This window comes from Balaenoptera physalus (genome assembly GCF_965194825.1).
Source record: "Balaenoptera physalus genome assembly, chromosome: 9".
Classification (NCBI taxonomy): Eukaryota; Metazoa; Chordata; class Mammalia; order Artiodactyla; family Balaenopteridae; genus Balaenoptera; species Balaenoptera physalus.
The window spans coordinates 29,728,611-29,750,166 of NC_138888.1; the positions used below are offsets into that span (position 1 = coordinate 29,728,611).

The 21,556-nt window shown below is 37.5% G+C and overlaps 1 pseudogene across 1 annotated transcript in view; it reads left to right on the forward strand.

The window, feature by feature from the left end:
• LOC309666709 (ferritin heavy chain pseudogene) overlaps positions 1-18,024 on the forward strand; it is a 28,106-nt pseudogene extending 10,082 nt beyond the window's left edge. The window contains exon 2 of the transcript in view: positions 1,036-18,024. The product of the transcript in view is annotated as a ferritin heavy chain pseudogene (transcript). The remainder of the gene's footprint in view (positions 1-1,035) is intronic.
• Positions 18,025-21,556: the final 3,532 nt, after the last annotated feature.

A 21,556-nucleotide genomic window follows, 5' to 3' on the forward strand; every position in this document is an offset into this window, starting at 1 on the left:
CTTCCTATTTGCAGACTGTTCTCCTTGATAGGGCTCTTCTAATAATACAGCTTCTGGATATGATATAACAAGATATTGATATATGAATAACATCAATTTGTATGTGTCCAGTTTTTCTTAATTTTATTTCTGATTAAGTGTACTAGCACCATAACTTTGGAGGGAAATATTAGGACTTTTGAAGGTTTTAAGATATCTGATTCTACTGGAATATTTAAAACAACTTTAAAAACAAAAAATAAAGTTAGAGGGAGGACTAACACTATATGTTATTAAGACTTATTATAAAGTTATAGAAATTAAAACAGTGTGGCATTGGTAATAAGACAGAGAAATAAAAGAGTAAAATAAAATAGTTTACAAAATGACCTACACATAATAGACAACTGATTTTCAATACAAGTTCAAAGGTAATTCAATGGTGAAAAAATAGTGTTTTCAACAAAAGTGCTTAGACAATTGGATATCCATATGGAAAAAAATGGATGAATAAACAAAAATTTGATTCATACATCACATTATATGCACAGGTTAACTCAAAATAGGTTACAAACCAAATGTAAGATGTAAGACTATACATCTTCTAGAAGAAAACATAGGAGAAAACCTTTATGATCTTGGGTTAGGTAAAGATTTCTTAGATGCAACACCAAAAGCATAATTCATAAGAGAACAAATTAATAAATGAACTTAATAAAAATTGTTGTTCTTTGAAAACCCAAGACTAGGAGAAAATCTTTGCCAAGTACCACTCTGATAGAAAACTAGTATCTCACACATGTAAAAAAACTCTCATAACTCAACAATATGAAAACAAATAATCCATTTTTTTAAAAAGTGGGCAACAGTTTTGAACAGACACTTCATCTAAGAAGATATAAGAATGGCAAGTAAGCACAAGAAAAGATGTTCAATATTATTAGAGAAATGCAAATTAAAGCTACAATGAAATAGGGCAGAGGTTCTTTGCAGAAAGTCACTGTGGCTTCCTGTTTCAGTATTCCTTCTATGGAACCTAGCTGGCCTGCCACTTAGGGCCAGCCCTCTGACACCTCCTCACAGATCCCACAGACCACCTCCAGGAGCCCACTGCCTGCCGTGGTGGCCAGTTCCCCCTTGCAGGTTTACCAGAATGACTGCCAGGACTCAGAGGTCACCATCAACTGCCAAATCAAGCAGGAGCATCTCCTACATCTCCTATATCTACCTGTCCATGCACCTCTTACTACTTTGACTGTGATGATGTGGCTGCAAAGAACTTTGCCAAATGTTTTCTTCACCAATCTCATAAGGAGAGAGAACATGCTGGAAACTGATGAAGCTACAAGAACCAAGTAGATACCCAAAACTTCCATCAGGATATCAAGAAACCAAACTGAGACCACTGGGAGAGTGAGTTGAATGCAATGGAGTGTATGTTACATTTGAAAAAAAAGTGTGACTCAGTCAGTACTGGAACTGCACAGACTGGCATTGACAAAAACAGACCTACTTGGGTGATTTCATTGAGACATATGACCTGAATGAGCAGGTGAAATCCATTAAAGAACTGGGTGACCACTGTAATCAACTTGCATAAGATGGGGGCCCTGGAACCTGGCACTACAGAACCTGTCTTTGACAAGCACACTCTGGAAGACAGTGACCCTGATGGCTAAGCCTTAAGTTGGCTTTTCCATAGCCATGAGAGTGACTTCTTTGGTCACCAAGGCAGTGCATGCATTTGGGTTTACCTTTACCTTTTCTATAAGTTGCACCAAAGCACCAACTTAAGTTCTTCCATTTGTAGCATTCTTTCAAATAAAATAATTAGGTACAGCACCCCCCCAAAAAAACTACAACAAAATAACACTGCATTGCATACTTATTAAATGGCTAAAATTTTAAAAGCTGACCATGCTAAGTGTTGATGAGGAAGTGGAACTCTTAATGGTAGAGATGTAAAATGGTGAAAGAGCTTTGGAAAACCAGCAATTTCTTAAAATGTTAAACATACACCTATCTTCTGGCCCAGCACTTCCACTAGATCCTACCTAAGAGAAATGAAAGCACAGGTCCATATAGAGACTTGTACACAAATGCTCATAGGAGCTTTATTTATAATAGCCAAAAAGTGAAAACAATTCAAATTTCCATTAATAGGTATGCATAAACTAAGTGATGTGGTTCACCCATTCAATGGAATGCTACTCAATAATAAAAATGGATGAAATACTCATCCATGTTACAGCAGAAAAGAGTTTCAGAATAATTATGCTGAGTGAAGAAGGCAGAAAAAAGGTCCTGTATGATTCCATTTTTATAAACTTCTGAAAAATGCAAACTAATGTATTCTGACAACAAACAGATCAGAGGTTGCGGGGAGAAAGAAGGTTAGGAGGTCCTGAAGGAAGGCATTATGAAGAAGTGCAAGGAAACTTCTGAGAGTGGTAAATATGTTCATTACGTTGCAGGGGTAGTTCAAATTTTATACTTTAAATATGTGCAGTTTATGTACATCAACTATGCCTCAATAAAGCTGTTCAAAAAATCTCTGAATGGCATAAACTTAGCACAGGTTTATCTTTAAATAAATCTTTTATTATTTTTCTTTTTTTATCTGTTTTCTTTTTATTAAATTAATTTTTATTGGCGTACAGTTGATTTACAATGTTGTGTTAGTTTCTGCTGTACAGCAAAATGAATCCGTTATACTTATACATATATCCACTCTTCTTAAGATTCTTTTCCCATATAGGTCATTACAGAGTATTGAGTAGAGTTCCTAGCTATACAGTAAGTTCTTTTTTTTTTTTTTAACTTTTTATGTTCTATTGGAGTATAGCTGATTAACAATGTTGTGTTAATTTCAGGTGTACTGCAAAGTGATTCAGTTACATATATATATATACGTATCTATTCTTTTCCAAATTTTTTTCCCATTTAGGCTGTTACATAATATTGAGCAGCGTTCCCATGCTATACAGTAGATCCTTGTTGGTTATTAGTTGACATATAAATACATCTTTTAAATGAGGCTTTAAAATGTTAGCCTAGCACAGGGTGAGGACACTGTAAGTAGCAGTGACTGCTTCCCTTGTTTTCCTGGGCTCTTGCCCTCATCCCTTTGGGCATCTTGCTGCTCTCTAGCTCCTAGGTCCAAGGTCATGCAGGGTTGCTACTGCTATTGGCTTGCTCTTTCACTGCTCATCTTTTTCTCTCTAACATATATTTCTCAGACTTAGATTCTCATAAGATCCTTTAAGAAAAGATACGTGTAAAACTGGTAAACACCCTTCTTTCATTTCCTCCTTTAAAAAAAACCACATCAGCTCCTAAAGTAAATAACATTGTTTTTTGTCTTTTGGTTATGTTTTGGGTTTTTTTTGGGGGGGGGCGGTGGGAATAAAAGTATTAACTTTAGCTTTCCGTTTGACATTTTAGAAGTGAGAGAATTAGTTTCTAATGAAAATTGGTGCAAGCAGATAGATTTTATTAATTTAGTCAAGAAGATTGGAAAGTGAGAGCTGGCCCATGGAGCCCATCTGGTTCTTGACTAAATTTCAGCCCACACTCAAACAGCCCCAAGTGACAAGGGTGCTTGCTGCACTAACTTCATGGGTTTGAAGGACCCAAAATGCAAAGTCCACAAGATGAAGGTACTTCTCTGTGGAAATTGGCCCTGCTTCTCTGTTTCTGTGTTAATGACTGTACATCTCTTCCTTCATAGGGCCCCTTTCTTTATCTCTTTCTGTGTGACTGTGTGTGGTCTCCTTTTGTGTCTATTTCTCTTCCCTCTTCTTTGACTCTATTAACTATATCATGAAGTTAAACTTTGTTTTTATTATTTTATTTATTGAATGGAATGTTTGAATCTTCTTCCTTAAAAGCAGATGGATGGCATATTTTTACTCCTCTCCAAAAACCACTCCAATTACAATGCAACTAATAAAATCTAGTTGTTTTTGCTTTTTAGTTATATGTACTTCAATTTGCTTTTTTCTGTGCTAGTGGCTCTGCTCTCCCCCGTCTTTCCTTGACAGCAATAATGCTGTTGTAAGGTCATAATTTGGTGAATTATTGTAGTTTATAGCCTTATTTGTAGGTGGTGTCAAGTGCATTACAATATAGTTGACAGTATATGTATTTGCTATTTTTCCCTTTAATTTGTTTTGCCTATTTTGATTGCTAAGAAATATTTTATCAGTAAAATAAAACTAATTAAGTATATGCATTTTTTAAAAACTTGCTTATTTAACAAAATTGTTATAATCTTCAAAAATGACTTGACAAAATAAATTTTGATTATGAAATCAGTAGGGGTCAATAAGAAACATCAGTTTTCTTATATTGCTTTGGCCAGTTTTCTCATCTTTGTTTTTTCATTTTTATTTATTTATTCATTTATTTAATTTTTGGCTGCATTAGGTCTTTGCTGCTGCACGCCAGTTTTCTATAGTTGCTGAGAGCAGGGGCTACTCTTTGTTGTGGTGCACGGGCTTCTCATTGCGGTGGCTTCTTGTTGCGGAGCACGGGTTCTAGAGTGCAGGCTTCAGTAGTTGTGGCGCACGGGCTTAGTTGCTCCGTGGCATGTGGGATCTTCCCGGACCAGGGCTTGAACCCGTGTCCCCTGCATTGGCAGGCGGATTCTTAACCACTGAGCCACCAGGGAAGCCCCGAGTTTTCTCATCTTTGGATGAGCGGGTGATTGTGACCACACCATTTGCGCTGAGAGGGCACCAAAGACTAGTTTTAGATATTCAGTTTCACACAATAGAAGACCCCTGAACTTCTAAGAAAGTTTACTTCATAAACTATGGCTAATCATCTATGAGTCTGGTATTATACCAAATAAAACATGAAGCCATGGATAATGGACCTTATCAACAATTAAAGTGCAGTGTGAAATACAGAGTGAGGCAAATGAGAGAAAGATTACAAAAGAGTTTTGAAAACATTAAGCAAAAATATTCTAAATTGACTTAGTCAATGCTGTAAGGAGATTAGAAAAAAAAGACTGCTTGAAATCCTGAGCCTCTGATTCTATATTATTTTAATCGTAGAAAATAAACAGTACAAGACAGGGGAATTTCCTTTGAAATACAAGTTGGAGAGAACTTCTTTTGCAGTTCCTTTATTGTATCATCATCTCTTTCCAATTCTGCTCTTACTTTGTGACTTCCTGATAAAGAGCAGTTATAAAATTTCCAGAATTACGCCCACCTGCAGCAGCAAGATTTTAAAATGTGAGTATTTCCAGAAGGAGAGTTCAGCCACATTCACACTGACCTCTGGGGATATAAAACAGCCTCTAGTAACAAAGAGAGGCAAGGCTTCTTCAACAATAGACAACCGTTAGAGGGAGCTCTCACCTGTATCCCTCTCTAACCCATGGGTTTCCTGTCCCTGTGAAAAAACAAGGCTGTTTGAGCAATGAATACTCCTCTATGAATAGACCAAGTGGCTGATAGAGTTTACACCAGATTTGGAAGAAGAAATGGCCACCAGTGGTACAAGGAGGAATCACCAGAGCAGCTCAAGTTAGAGCAGATGTTGGCCTTGGTTGTTTCCATATTGCAGTGAACACACACTGTGCAGTGAGGAGTAGCCAGCAGGCAAGGCACACTTTACCTGCAGTAGCTGTACAATCTCCCAGTGAAACTCTAATTCCTCACACTTGCCTGGGAAGAGGACCTAGAGCCTGGAGCCTTCCCTAGGATTCTTAAAATACAACCTCTAGGCAGCAAGTGTGCATCTTCTCTTTTGCTGCCAAAAGTCAGCACTAGGCCGAGAAGGCCAGGGCAGAGGCATTCAGGCCTTGGACTCTGAGTAGAGACTCAGCCAGAATTCTTTACTGTGTAGTCTCGTTTGCCTTTATAAGGTCAAGCAAACAGCCTCCCCTCCTGCTACTGCCATCTAAGCTGCCCCCTTGATGCTAGTGGAGTCACAATGTAAATAAAACCAGAGTGGAATTTTTTTAGGTAGCAATATGGATCAGTCAGGTTTTGGTAAAAGAGCAAGAAATCAGTGTAGGCAGTTCAAAATGTGGGGTTTAATACAAAGAATTTGGTGTTTATAAATTAGTGGAAAAGGCAAGAGGGACAGAAGTCGGGGTTGCAACTGGACATCTGCATTCAAGGTCACACCACTGCAGCTGCAATTTATAGGTTAGGAGACAGCTGTCACTCCACTCCACACCCAGAAATCTGGGGATGAACAGGCTAATCTGGCTTCCTCACACCCCGGTCTATCAGAGCTCATGGTTGGCCAGTAAGGCCACAGAAAGATGGCCTGTCCCACCCCTACACCTTCCAAATCTCATGGGGGCACTTCACATTGGTAGAAACTACATCACATCCAGGATGCAAAATCAGCAAGTTGGTTGCAAGAGAGTTTCAGAAATGTGGAGGTAGGGATGGATGTGGAGGGTCTGTAGACACTGTCTAGTATTATCTGTTGCTGTTATACTAAAACCAAATAAAATGTGACTGTAAGTGTTATTCTCCATGAGCATAGTACTCCTGGCAAAGTTAGTACATTATCTATAAATAAAAGAATTCAACAGCCAAAAACTATAGTCAACACTTAGCAAACTAACAATGTTAGATAAAAATATATTACTTTTTTTCTGGTGAATTCAAGTCGGCTCTTCATAAGAAATGGTATGATTTCATCATTTAAAATTCTCACCTCTATGATGCTTATGGATAAAATATTTATGCATGTCTTCGCATATAAGTAACTTGAAAGTTTTAAGCAAAATGGACCACTAATTGAAGTAAATAATTTCAATTTCCATGAACAAACAGTCTTAGACTTAGTTTTATAATCAGTTTAATATAGGTCATGTGGATTAATCATGCTCATGGTGATTTTTGTTTTTTATGACTAAAATGTACAATTGCCAATAAAGCTGATAAGTTGAGAGAATTAAATTTTCTTGTGGTTCAATTTTCTTTTCCTTCTTCTGTGACTAGACTTGGTATCTAATATACACCAGAATGTTATTTTCTAATATAAAGCACAAAAAAGTCTAGAGTGTTGAATACTATTATTCAAATAATGTTTAAAAAATTGCTGTGGCTTCCATCTTTCCCAGGAAACAGACTCTAAGACAGAAATTTGTGTGCGAGTGATTAATTGATGAGCGCTCTTGGGAGAAACATCTGTGAGTGTTGAGAGACACTGGGAAGAGGGGAGGAGTTGAACCATGATTCTGTTGTTAATGGAGGCCTCAGCAGATCCTCTGGAGTGGAGATGACCCTTCAGAGTTGTCCTGAATCAGGTTGGACACCTATCTTGATTACCTTGGATGTGGGTTACCCCCAGGGAACAGGTGTTACCTTGGGTGAGGCAACTTCCTTGTACAAAGGGCAGTGTCCACTAGAGATTATCATATTGAGTGAAGTAAGTCAGACAGAGAAAGACAAATATCATATGATATCACTTATATGTGGAATCTAAAAAATGATACAAATGAACTTATTTACAAAACAGAAACAGACTTACAGACTTCAAAAACAAATTCTTGGTTACCAAAGGGGAAAGGTGAGGGGGTAGGGATAAATTAGGAGGTTGGGATTAACATACACACACTATTATATATAAAATAGATAATCAACAAGGACCTATTGTATAGCACAGGGAACTCTACTCAAAACTCTGTAATAACCTATATGGGAAAAGAATCTGAAAAAGAATCTATATATGTATATGTATAACTGAACCACTTTGCTGTACATCTGAAACTAGTGCAGCATTGTAAATCAATTATACTCCAATATAAAATAAAAAATTAAAAAACAAAATAGATAAACGAGGATCTACTGTATATTCAATATCTTATAATAACCTCTAGAAGGTTCTTTTCAGATTTGCTGTACACCTGAAACTAACACCACATTGTAAACATTTAATACTTCAATTTAAAAAATAGTTTAAGAAAGGTGAATTAATAAAAAAGTTATCATAAAAAAGGGCAATGTTCAGAGAGGAACTCACTAAGAACCTTCAGCAGTCAACACCCCAGCATCTGGAAGGATGAGTGCCTCAGCCCTTGAGGGGGATCTGGACTGACAGACCATAACATTCACTATACCTCTCACAGACACCATGTTGAAGACACCCTAAGACAGATCTAGATCCCAGCCTCACCTTATTTAAGGAAAACATTTGTTTGGACACACTGATATATTCTATATCAAACCACAGTATATTATCTTGTTGAGTCTTAAATACTGGAAAACTTTCTGGTTAGATTGTACCTATAGTGAAAACATAAGTATTTTGGAGTATACATGTGATACAGTGTTTTTCTATGTCAGAAGGCAGTTTTAGTTTATTTTTCTATCTTACAACTATCTTTTGGAAGTTTAATTTTGATTCTGTGTTGTATGAATTACAATTATTGTGAACATTCTCTTATTATTCTAGCATTGTACATAGTAGCCTATTTTCCAGGCAACTTGAGATATCTTGTGTGAGAAAAGATTTTATTTTCAATCTGAAGTGTCACATTGTTATAAAAAAATGAGTATTGAATCTTTGAAGAGCAGTCTAGTTTTATTTGTATTATTACTTCAACACGTCAGAACCTTCAGTGAATATTTCAATTTTTGTGAAATTAAATTACAATACTGTCTGAAAAGTTAAAATTAAAGGAAAGGATATGTCATTTTGAATGATATTTGTTTAAGATAACTTATATTAGAAGTCAATTAGTATATAAAGCAGTGCAAACAAGAAGATCAGCATAAAACAGAGGCATAATGTTGATTTTGCGGAACATCAAACAGAAATCGTGAAGCACGATCATTAAAAGAAGTTACGTCAGAATGATAATATATGTGACCTATACAATTATAGAAACAAGTGCACTTAAAAGTTACTATATTTGGTGCAGGATCCAGGTGATGAACATAAATCAATCTGTGTTACAGAAAAAGAAAATTTTACTATTAATTAACAGCAATCAGTGAAAAATAAAGCCAAAGGGAGTTTTGAATACATATAGACAAGTAAGGAGAACATTTCAGGTGAAGAAATTAGCAGTAGAACCTGGGAAATAGAATCCATCTAGAAAAGTCAGTCATGACTGAAGATAAATTATGATTAATATATTCACCACCATAGGAATATTAATATATTAGTGTTTTCTGGTGTTCACTAGACGTTGCTTTTTTTGCCAACTTTATTTTCTTAAAATATATCTTTTTTTTTCTCCAGAGAGATTGCTATTACTGATCCTTGAAAAAACTCATGGGAAGTGGTTTTCTCCTTTCTTAGGGTTGCATTTAAATCATCCTGAGATTTTTCTAATTGGACGCACGTTTTGCTGCTGAACAAAGAACAGGATAACCCATCACCTGAGGCTATAACAATGATTCATTTGCACTAAGATGAGTAAGGAATGCTTATATTTTAGCTAAAAGTCAAGAATCCAATGTTGAATATCAATGATTTTTCATGGATCTGGAAGATACTTTACCCACAATTTTCCCCATCAACAACAAGTAAAGGTTTGGAACACTGGAATTGCCTTGCAAAATTAGTTTTGGGGGTTGGGAGAATATCCATGAGAGAGATCAAATGTATGCATCATGGGCTTTTTATTGACTGTCAGTGTTCTTTCAGTGACCCAATGAGACTCACTGCATAAAATCAGGCTATACAAGAGATAACAATGAAGAAAGAGCATCATCACTAAAGCAACTTACCTCCCAAAAGCCCTTACCCACAATTTCTCTAGGCTGAACTTCAGTCCAGGTGAACTGATACACCCAGGGTTTCCCAGCACATCTGGTTTCCCACATCAGCATCCCCATGACTGACTTCTGATTTTAGCCACATCTGCACTGCACAGTTCCAGGTGACCTCAGGCTCACCTCAGCTAACACTGTCCTATCCAGGGTACATGCTCTCTACTTATGGGCTTCCTGCACTCAAGTGCAACATAGGGGTTGGAGGGGTAGTTTTAATGCCCAGAGGCAATCTTCAACTGAGGAGGGATAGGAACTGTTGGGTAAATGCCCCATCTTCCTCCAGTTCTTCACAGGGGACAATTCTGGGAGGCATTCTGTGCATTTCTCAGGCAGTCCCTGAGGAACTAAGCCCATTGCCCAAAGCAGCAACCTTAATCATACACATTTAGGTCGAATATTCCTCCTTTCCTGCCTCATTTCCCTCTTTTTCACTTCTCCCAGGGACCAGATTCCAAATAAACTAACAGAAGCCAAGTTCTTGTCTCTGCTTTCCTTTTGGGGGAACCCTGATTAATATACTCCTGATTATTATTATTGTCACCATTATGTTATTTATCTCATCTCAAAAATGAGTCATCTCAAAATCCTTCCTGCTTAAATTTGACAAATATTAAGTTTTTATGTGTACTTTTGTCTATTTTGTTCTACTGACGAATTTATATATTGTTTGGAATTGTGTTTGTTTTATAATACATTAATATATATTAAAGCATATTTTCCTTCCATTTTTCCTCCTTGTAGAGATATTTGTGGCTTTTAGTAATTTATTTTTCATAAGAATTCTAAATTAATTTTATCCAATTCCAAGATAAATCACATTGTGATTGCAGTAAATGATTTCAGAATTTGCATTAAATTTACATATTAATTTGGAAAGAATTGCATTTTAAATATTATGTTGTTTCATTCAGAAATAAAATATATTTTCTCAAGAGTCTCAGTTCATTTGGGATGCTATAACAAAATACTACAGACTGGGTGGCAACAGAAATTCATTTCTCACTGTTCTAGAGTTTGGGAAGTCCAAGATCAAGACACCAGCAGATTCAGTGTCTAGTGAGGGCCCTCTTCCTGGTTCATGGACCATCTTCTCTCTGTAACTTCACATGGTTACTGGTGGGTCAAAAGGCTAGGAAGTTCTCTGGGGTCTCTTTTAGAAGGACACTAATCCCATTCATGAGGACTCTACCCTCATGACCTAATCACCTCCCAAAAGTCTCCCCTACTAATACCATCATACTGCAGGTTAGGTTTCAACACATGAATTTTGGGGGAACACAAATATTCAGTCTATAGCACCAAGTGTTCAGGTATCACTATTATATAATTTTCTTTAAATTCCTTACTTTTCTTATATAATATATTCCTAGGTATTATTTTTTCATTTGGGTTGCTATTATTAATTGATATTTGTTTTTCAATTTGGATTTTTAACTGGTTGCTAATATAGAGAAAGTCTGTTTTGTAAATTTTTTCTTCTTTTACCTGGCTACTTTACTAAATTCCTTATACAGTCTTCTATGTACTCCGAGCATATAACCCTATCATATGTATGTACAGGTAACTTCGCCTTCTCTTCTTTAATATTGATTATTTCTATTTATTTTCTCATTGCATTTGTTAGAACCTCTCAAATGATATTGAATTATAGTAGTAATAGCAGGTGTCACTTACATAGCTTTTATTTTTAGTAGAAATTATCTCAGTATTTAATTATTTTCTACATTGGAGTTTTGGTAGCAAGCTTTTTATTATATTTAAGTAGTTATCTTCTATTTCCATTTTATGTAGAGTTTTTATTATGAGGTTTAACAAAATTCCAGGAATTGAGGGAGTGAGGTGGGGAGAATTCCTCATGCTTGTACACAGAGGGGAAGGAGGCAGTAAAATGGGGGAGTTTGATGGAAATAAAATTACTTAGCAAGGTTGCAGATGGGAAGTGTTATATATGATGTTTACATGTGGAAAGAGACTGGCCTGAGGAAGAGGTAGAATCTCTCTCTGGCCAAGCTGAAAGGAGGGAAGGCAAGGTGCCTGAAGACCCAGAGAATCTCTGACTTGAAGAAAGAAGATGTTTTCTTTCCTTGTAAACTACCTTGTCTCCTTTTAAGAAAAATTTGGGTATAAACTAACATGGGCAGACAAATAGGGCTTATTTTAGGTTTGAGACTGGTGGGTATGAATGACGCTGTATGACTCAGAACAGTGATCACAGACTGGCAGACTGGGAAGCTCGAAGGAATAAAGCAAAAAGGCAGATTAGCGAGAGGGCTTACAAGGGGGCTGATGGGAGTAAAGATGCTATGGTGAGAGAGGGTGATGTCAAGATGCTACATGAAGCTGGGTGTCAATGATTTAGCAGGGTGATGGTGAGTGAAATTAAAATCAGAGGACTCCAAGGCAAGGGTTTTTAAAGAGCTGTTAACATGGAGGTTGAAGTAAATCTAAGTTGAGGGTAGAGACTTCAAAAAGAAAGAACAAAGATAAACCAGGTGCTGAGTCACTGAGGAAACTAAGATGACAGAGATGAGTGTGGGCACAGGTAGTAATACTAGATGATAAACTTAAGTAAATATCAAGCACAGGTAGTAATACTAGATGATAAACTTACGTAAATATCAATAGTGGTCTTCGCTAAGGCAGTGGGGAGCTACTGGGGGGTTAGAATGAGAATCCAACAGGCTAATAAATGCACAGGTAGATAGTAGGGAATTGCAGAGCAAGAGAGGAACAAGCGTTCAGGAGGAGCCTGCAGGTGGGCAAGGCAAGTGAGGATAAGAAAAAAAGGAAGGAGACAATTTCGAGTTAGTTTGGAGTCACACGTTAATTGTATCAGAGAGTTTAATGATTATGCTGTATGTTACCCTCCAGTCCCAAAGATTTAAATAAAACTTTGTCGTGTGTGGCTTCTAAAACTTTGTTTTACAGTAGGCATAGGGGTTTAAAGATTATTTTACTGGCTCAGTGGTTAAGAATCCGCCTGCCAATGTAGGGGACACGGGTTCGAGCCCTGGTCTGGGAAGATCCCACATGCCGCAGAGCAACTAAGCCCGTGCACCACAACGACTAAGCCTGCGCTCTAGAGCCCGTGAGCCACAACTACTGAGCCCACGTGCCACAACTACTGAAGCCCGTGCTCTGCAACAAGAGAAGCCACTGCAATGAGCACTCCCACCGCAACTAGTCTCCGTTCACCGCAACTAGAGAAAGTCCGCGCGCAGCAACAAAGACCCAACGTAGCCAAAAAAATAAATTAATTAATTAAATTAAAAATAAAAAGAAATTTAAAGATTCTTTTACTGGTCTTGTGTGTGTGTGTATGTGTGTGCATATGTCTAGGTGTGTTAGGGTTGCCAGATTTAGCAAATTAAATACAGACTATGCAGCTAAATTTAAATTTCAGAAAACAAAGAATAATTTTTTAGTATATGTATGTCCCATGCAATTGAGCATATTTCACAGGCCATATTTGTACTAATTTTTTGTTATTTATCTGAAATTCAAATGTAACTGCTGTGTGTCTGTGTGCATATGTAGGCAGGTATTGGGGATATGAGCTGAGATATCCTTTCAAATTTAATATCTTAAAAGAACAGCTCAGAATAAGTCATGAGAAATCTTATTGCTGTATGTTTGCCTACTCATTATAAATTTAACAGGCAATGGAATGTACATACATGGAATTTGTTTCCGATTTTTTAAAAAAGGTTTCCAAGGTTCAAGCATAAACAGAGGAATTTGTTCTTTAATAATAGCTTCTATAGTTAAACTTTTCATGTACTTCCTCACACCAACCCCTCTCGAAGACCAACCTAAAAAGAATTTTTTTTCAAAGGAAAATGTCATATTAGGATTTTGAGAAATTTATGACTTTTTAATATTTAGAAACTCACATTGGAATTCTTGCAATTTTCAATGACTATATTGTTGTTATCAACCTATAAAATTCAAATATAATTGAAGAACTACACACATGATTTCCTCATGTGAATGGAAAGGTTATACTTGCAATTCAACCCATTCATTAAAATCATAGGCAAATTTTTGTGAGATTAAAAAAATTCTGTAAATATAATGGAATTATTTACTTAGATTCTACTTTTTAAAAAATTGAAGGCGCCAAAAATTATGTGAGTTGGGACAAAACAGAAGCCTGGAGTTTGTTTTCTAACCATGGCTTGTGGTCCCTTCACATGATACTCAGCATCTCTACTCAGAGAAGAATGTGGTTCTGATGGGCACATGGACTGCGGTATCATCTGGGGCTAGTTTTTAGCACTCCAAACATGTGAGTGGCTGAAGTTAAATCCAGAAGTCCTTAGAATTGTGTTTTGTGTGTTTACAAAGCAGTTCTCAGTGACATCCATCTTCCTTACACCGGATGGTCCAACCCACTGAAGTAGCATCTCTGTGACATTAGATTTAATAGTTTTTACTGGAGATTGTCTCTGTTTCAAGGTCCTGCCTGGTGTCTGCAGCCCTCTTTGCCTCGCAGATGAGCCACTTGGTATCTATATGCCATCACCTCCACTCCTCCTCTTTACTCCCCCTTCCCTGTGGGTTGAGAGCTGTGTCCTGACTCCAGATGGCAGGCAGGGGAACTGCAGGCAGTCGAGCTTGGTACTCTGTGATTTGGAAACAAAGCACCTTGCAGCTTATGTATCTTCAACGTCTACCATGTGAATCCATGGTTCTTTATGGTTTCACATCCATTGTGAAATGACACAAAACCTCCCACGGTAAATTATATTATTCACAGATTACAGATAAGGGGACTGAGATCAAAATGGAAAAGACAAAGAAACTAACATTTGCTGAGCATTTGCTTTGTGCCTAGCACTGTGTCAAGCATTTTACAAACATCGTCTCATTTAATTCTCACCACAAACCCAAGAATTATGTGTTGTAAGAGGCAGGAGTTACAACATATATTTTACAGATGAAGAAAGGTGCTCAGAAGAGTTAAGAAACCTGTCCAAGAACATATAGCTAACAAGTGGTGGAAGAAGAATTCAAATGAAGCCTTGTAATTCTAAAGCTCATGCTTGTCCCATTTCACAATGGTTCTCCATGGAAGTCAGTTAGCTTGTCTAAGTTTACTCACCTAGGAAATGGGGGATATAGGATTCAAACTTAGGTAGGTCTGACTCCAAAGCCCATAAAAAATAGCATTTAAAACAAACTTGTGGTTACCAAAGGGGAAAGGGGGGGAGGGAGGAATAAATTAGAAATTTGGATTAACAGATACACATATATACATAGAACTGAATCTCTTTGCAGTACACCTGAAACATTGTAAATCAAGTATACTTCAATAAATAAATAAATAGCGTTTAATGGGGCTGATTAGACCATTCAAAAATTGTTGCTGTCTGTAGTAGATCCAAAAAAGAGCACTACAGCTCTTGTCATTAGTAAGTTCTAAAAATTGTGTGTGTGTGTGTGTGTGTGTGTGTGTGTGTGTGTGTGGTTTTGGGAATACACTGAGCACGTTGCCTTAAAAAAGATGCTAAGAGGTCTTGAACTATGGTCTACCACTAACTTGCTCCTTCCCCAAGCATTAGTGCTTAAAGTCCATTGAGTGAACACTGGTGTTTGAATATAACTACTTCATTCACACAGCAATGGGGTTAGGCTGATGCCATCCCTCTAATGAGTCATGCAGCTCAAGCACAGGCTTAAGATCCTAATGGATTTCTTAAGCAGCAGAACTCAGTGTCCAGAGATAACACCAGATATGCTTCTTAAAGGATGGAGTATGGGGTAGGTGGGAGTCATTTCATGGGAGTAAAAGATTGGAACTTGGCTTCTAGTTTTAGCTTTGAGACTAATATACTGTGGGATCTTGGGCAGACTGCTTAACCTGTCTGGGCCTTTAGTTTCTTTATGTAGATGGGGGCTGGGTGGGCCATGTTTTATGTTCACCTATCTTTAGCATTCATGATATTATGACTTAGTGATATTTTCTGCATTTTGCTTTTACTTGGTAAGAAGCAAAATCATCTGCAGTGGCTCTACAGCTATGATGGGATTTCTTTAGAAAGCAGAGTCAGGGAATTCATGGGGAAAATGGTATGGCAGACAGAATTGACCTTTGAGTCAATCCCCTATCTTTTCCTGGCCTCAAGTACCCAGCAACAGCAGATGTCTTGCCTGCTTTTAGCATATCCCCCAGATCTGCTTCTTTGCAGGCAGCTTTCCATTCACAGACTTTCCTAGTGGGCCCTTGCTTGCTTCTTATACTCCCTCCAAACCAGTCTGTTCTGGGCCTCATCCTGGGTCTCACACAGAGGTAATATTCATAGTGATTCTAGCCCTAGGGGAAAACTATTTGGGTTTTAATCTTGGCCTGATCATCTCTCAGCTGTGTGGCATCTGGAAGATTACGTCACATTTCTGTGCTCCAGTTTTCTTACCTGTAAAACAGGGGAGATGATGGTGCTTACCTCACTAGCATGTCATGTGCATTAAATGTGTTGAAAAATGTAGAAAAATTCAGCAGAATGCCTGACATATAGTAAATGAAAAATATATATTATATAACAAATAAGATTAGAAGCTTCTGGGTGACTGATATAACATGTTAACTAGAACTAATGTAATCATGGATGGCTATGACTATACATTTTTCCTATCCCTGAAGATGAATGTGCATTTTCCCATTTTTGTATATTAATGAAATGAATGGCTTCATGGGGATTCCTGGCATTATGGCGTACTATTAAGGCAGACATATTGGGTAAATACCCTTTCAGCAATCCTCAGATCACACCCCATAAGCTCCCTTTGAATCATGGAGCTGGCTCTGAGTGTATAGTTGACAGTACTGGGCAGAAGGCTGCCCACACTTGCCAGCACTCCTGACAAGAGTGATCAAGAGTTACTACAAGAACCACCAGAGATACATTTCTTACCGCTCCTTTGAAAAGTTGTTAGAGTAGCACTAGATGTGTTTACACACACACACATACACACACACTAAATATTAGAGTCCTCTCTAGGGCACTGTCTAAAAGAACTATGAAAGCATCATAGGGCATTAAGACTCCCTCTTGCGAGAGATCCAGAATCACAACTAACTGATGAACAATCATCAACAGGAAGACACTGGAACTCACCAAAAAAGATACCCCACATCCAAAGACAAAGGAGAAGCCACAATGAGATGGTAGGAGGGGCGCAATCACAATAAAATCAAATCTCATAAATACTGGGTGGCTGACTCACAAACTGGAGAACAATTATATCACAGAAGTCCACCCACTGGAGTGAAGGATCTGAGCCCCACGTCAGGCTTCCCAATCTGGGGGTCCAGCAACGGGAGGAGGAATTCCCAAAGAATCAGACTTTGAAGGTTGGTGGGATTTGATTGCAGGACTTTGACAGGACTGGGGGAAGCAGAGACTTCACTCTTGGAGGGCACACACAAAGTGGTGTGGGCATAAGGACCCAGGGGGAAGAAGGAGTGACCCCATAGGAGACTGAACCAGATGTACCTGCTAGTGTTGGAGGGTCTTCTGCAGAGGTGGGGGGTGGCTGTGGCTCACCAATGGGACAAGGACACTGGCAGCAGAAGTTCTGGGAAGTACTCCTTGGCATGAGTCCTCCCGGAGTCCGCCATTAGCCCCACCAAAGAGCCTGTAGCCCCCAGTGCTGGATCACCTCAGGCCAAACAACCAACAGGGAGAGAACTCAGCCCCACTCATCAATAGACAAGCAGATTAAAGTTTGACTGAGCTCTGCCCACCAGAGCAACACCCAGCTCTACCCACCACCAGTCCCTCCCATCAGGAAGCATGCACAAGCCACTTAGATAGCCTCATCCACCAGAGGGCAGACAGCAGAAGCAAGAACTACAATCCTGCAGCCTGTGGAATGAAAACCACATTCACAGAAAGGTAGACAAAATAAAAAGGCAGAGGACAATGTACCAGATGAAGGAACAAGATAAAACCCCAGAAAAACAACTAAATGAAGTAAGGATAGGCAACCTTCCAGAAAAATAATTCAGAATAATGATAGTGAAGATGATCCGGGACCTCAGAAAAAGAATGGAGGCAAAGATCGAGAAGATGCAAGAAATGTTTAACAAAGATCTAGAAGAAATAAAGAACAAACAAACAGAGATGAACAATACAATAACTGAAATGAAAAATACACTAGAAGGAATCAATAGACGAATAACTGAGGCAGAAGAATGAATAAGTGACCTGGAAGACAGAATGGTGGAATTCACTGCAGTGGAACAGAATAAAAAAAAAAAAAAAGAATGAAAAGAAAAGAAGACAGGTTAAGAGAACTCTAGGAAAACATTAAATGCACCAACATTTGCATTATAGGGGTCCCAGAAGGAGAAGAGAGAGAGAAGCAACCTGAGAAAATAGTTGAAGAGATTATAGTTGAAAACTTCCCTAACATGGGAAAGGAAAGAGCCACCCAAATCCAGGAAGTGCAGAGAGTCCCAGGCAGGACAAACCCAAGGAGGAACACTCTGAGACACATAGTAATCAACCTAACAAAAATTAAAGACAAAGAAAAATTATTAAAAGGAACAAGGGAAAAATGACAAATAATATACAAGGGAACTCCCATAAGATTAAGAGCTGATTTCTCAGCAGAAACTCTATAAGCCAGAAGGGAGTGGCACGATATATTGAAAATAATGAAAGGGAAAAACCTACAACAAAGATTACTCTACCTGGCAAGGATATCATTCAGGTTCAATGGAGAAATCAAAAGCTTTACAGACAAGCAAAAGCTAAGAGAATGCAGCACCACCAAACCAGCTCTACAACAAATGCTAAAGGAACTTCTCTAAGTGAGAAACACAAGAAAAGGACCTACAAAAACACACCCAGAACAATTAAGAAAATGGTAATAGGAACATACATATTGATAATTACCTTAAATGTGAATGGATTAAATGCTCCAACCAAAAGACACAGGCTTGCTGAATGCATACAAAAACAAGACCCATATATATGCTGTCTACAAGAGACACACATCAGACCTAGGGACACATTCAGACTGAAAGTGAAGGGATGGAAAAAGATATTCCATGCAAATGGAAATCAAAAGAAAGCTGGAGTAGTAATACTCATATCAGATAAAATAGACTTTAAAATAAAGAATGTTACAAGAGACAAGGAAGGACACTACATAATGATCAAGGGATCAATCCAAGAAGATATAACAATTATAAATAAATATGCACCCAAAATACGAGCACCTCAATACATAAAGCAACTGCTAACAGCTATAAAAGAGGAAATCAACAGTAACACAAAAATAGTGGGGGACTTTAACACCTCACTTACACCAATGGACAGATCATCCAGACAGAAAATTAATAAGGAAACACAAGCTTTAAATGGCACAATAGACCAGATAGATTTAATTGGTATTTATAGGACATTCCATCCAAAACCAGCAGATTACACTTTCTTTTCAAGTGCACGCAGAACATTCTTCAGGACACATCACATCTTGGGTCACAAATCAAGCCTCAGTAAATTTAAGAAAGTTGAAATCATATCAGGCATCTTTTCTGACCACGCTATGAGATTAGAAATAAATTACAGGGAAAAAATTGTAAAAAACACAAACACATGGAGGATAATCAATACACAATGAAATAACCAAGAAATCACTGAAGAAATCAGAGAAGGAAATCAAAAAATACCTAGAGACAAATGACAATGAAAACATGACAATCCAAAACCTAGGGGATGCAGCAAAAGCAGTTCTAAGAGGGAAGTTTACAGCAATACAATCCTACCTCAAGAAACAAGAAAAATCTCAAATAAACAATCTAACCTTACAAAAGAACTAGAGAAAGAAGAACAAACAAAACCCAAAGTCAGTAGAAGGAAAGAAATCATAAAGATCAGAGCAGAAATAAATGAAATAGAAACAAAGAAAACAATAGCAAAGGTCAATAAAACTAAAAGCTGGTTCTTTGAGAGGATAAACAAAATTGATAAACCATTAGCCAGACTCATCAAGAAGAAGACAGAGAGGACTCAAATCAATACAATTAGAAAGGAAAAAGGAGAAGTTACAACGGACACTGCAGAAATACAAAGCATCACACGACACTACTACAAGCAACTCTATGCCAATAAAGTGGACAACCTGGAAGAAATGGACAGATTTTTAGAAAGGTATAACCTTCCAAGAAGGAACCAGGAAGAAAGAGAAAATATGAACAGACAAATCACAAGTAATGAAATTGAAACTGTGATTAAAAATCTTCCAACAAACAGAATTCCAGGATCAGATGGCTTCACAGGTGAATTCTATCAAACATTTAGAGAAGAGCTAACACCTATCCTTCTCAAACTCTTCCAAAAATTGCAGAGGAAGGAACACTTCCAAACTCATTCTATGAGGCCACCATCACCCTGATACCAAAACCAGACAAAAATGCTACAAAAAAGAAAATTACAAACCAATATCACTGATGAATGCAAAAAACCTCAACAAAATGCTAGCAAACAGAATCCAACAACATATTAAGAGGATCATACACCATGATCAAGTGGGATTTATCCCAGGGATGCAAGAACTATTCAGTATATGCAAATCAATCAATGTGATACACCATATTAACAAATTAAAGGATAAAAACCATGTGCTCATCTCAGTAGATGCAAAAAAAGCTTTTGAGAAAATTCAGCACCCGTTTATGATAAAAACTCTCCAGAAAGTGGGCATAGAGGGAACTTACCTCAACATAATAAAGGCCATATAGGACAAACCCACAGCAAACATCATTCTCAATGGTGAAAAACTGAAAGCATTTCCTCTAAGATCAGGAACAAGACAACAATGTCCACTCTCACCACTATTATTCAACATAGTTTTGGAAGTCCTAGACATGGCAAACAGAGAAGAAAAATAAATAAAAGGAATACAAATTGGAAAAGAAGAAGTAAAACTGTCACTCTTTGCAGATGACATGATATTATACATAGAAAATCCTAAAGATGCCACCAGAAAATTACTAGCGGTAATCAATGAATTTGGTAAAGTAACAGGATACAAAATTAATGCACAGAAATCTCTTGCATTCCTATTCAGTAACAATGAAAGATCAGAAAGAGAAATTAAGGAAACAATCCCAGTCATCATTACAACAAAAAGAATAAATACTTAGGAATAAACCTACCTAAGGAAGTAAAAGACCTGTACTCAGAAAACTATGACACTAATGAAAGAAATTAAAGATGATACAAACAGATGGAGAGATATCCCATGTTCTTGGATTGGAGGAATCAATATTGTGAAAATGACTATTCTACCCAAAGCAATCTAAAAATTCAATGCAATCTCTTTCAAACTACCAATGGCATTTTTCACAGAACTAGAACAAAAAAAATCTTAAAACTTGTATGGAGACACAAAAGACCCCGAATAGCCAAAGCAGTCTTGAGGGACAAAAATGGAACTGGAGGAATCAGACTCCCTGACTTCAGACTATACTATAAAGCTACAGTAATCAAGACAATATGGTACTGGCACAAAAACAGAAATATAGATCAATGGAACAGTATAGAAAGCCCAGAGATAAACCCACACACCTATGGTCAACTAATCTATGACAAAGGAGGCAAGGATATACAATGGAGAAAAGACAGTCTCTTCAATAAGTGGTGCTGGGATAATTGGTCAGCTACATGTAAAAGAATGAAATTAGAACACTCCCTAACATCATACATAAAAATAAACTCAAAGTGGATTAAAGACCTAAATGTAAAACCAGACAATATAAAACTCTTAGCGGATAAATAGGAAGAACACTCTTTGACATAAAT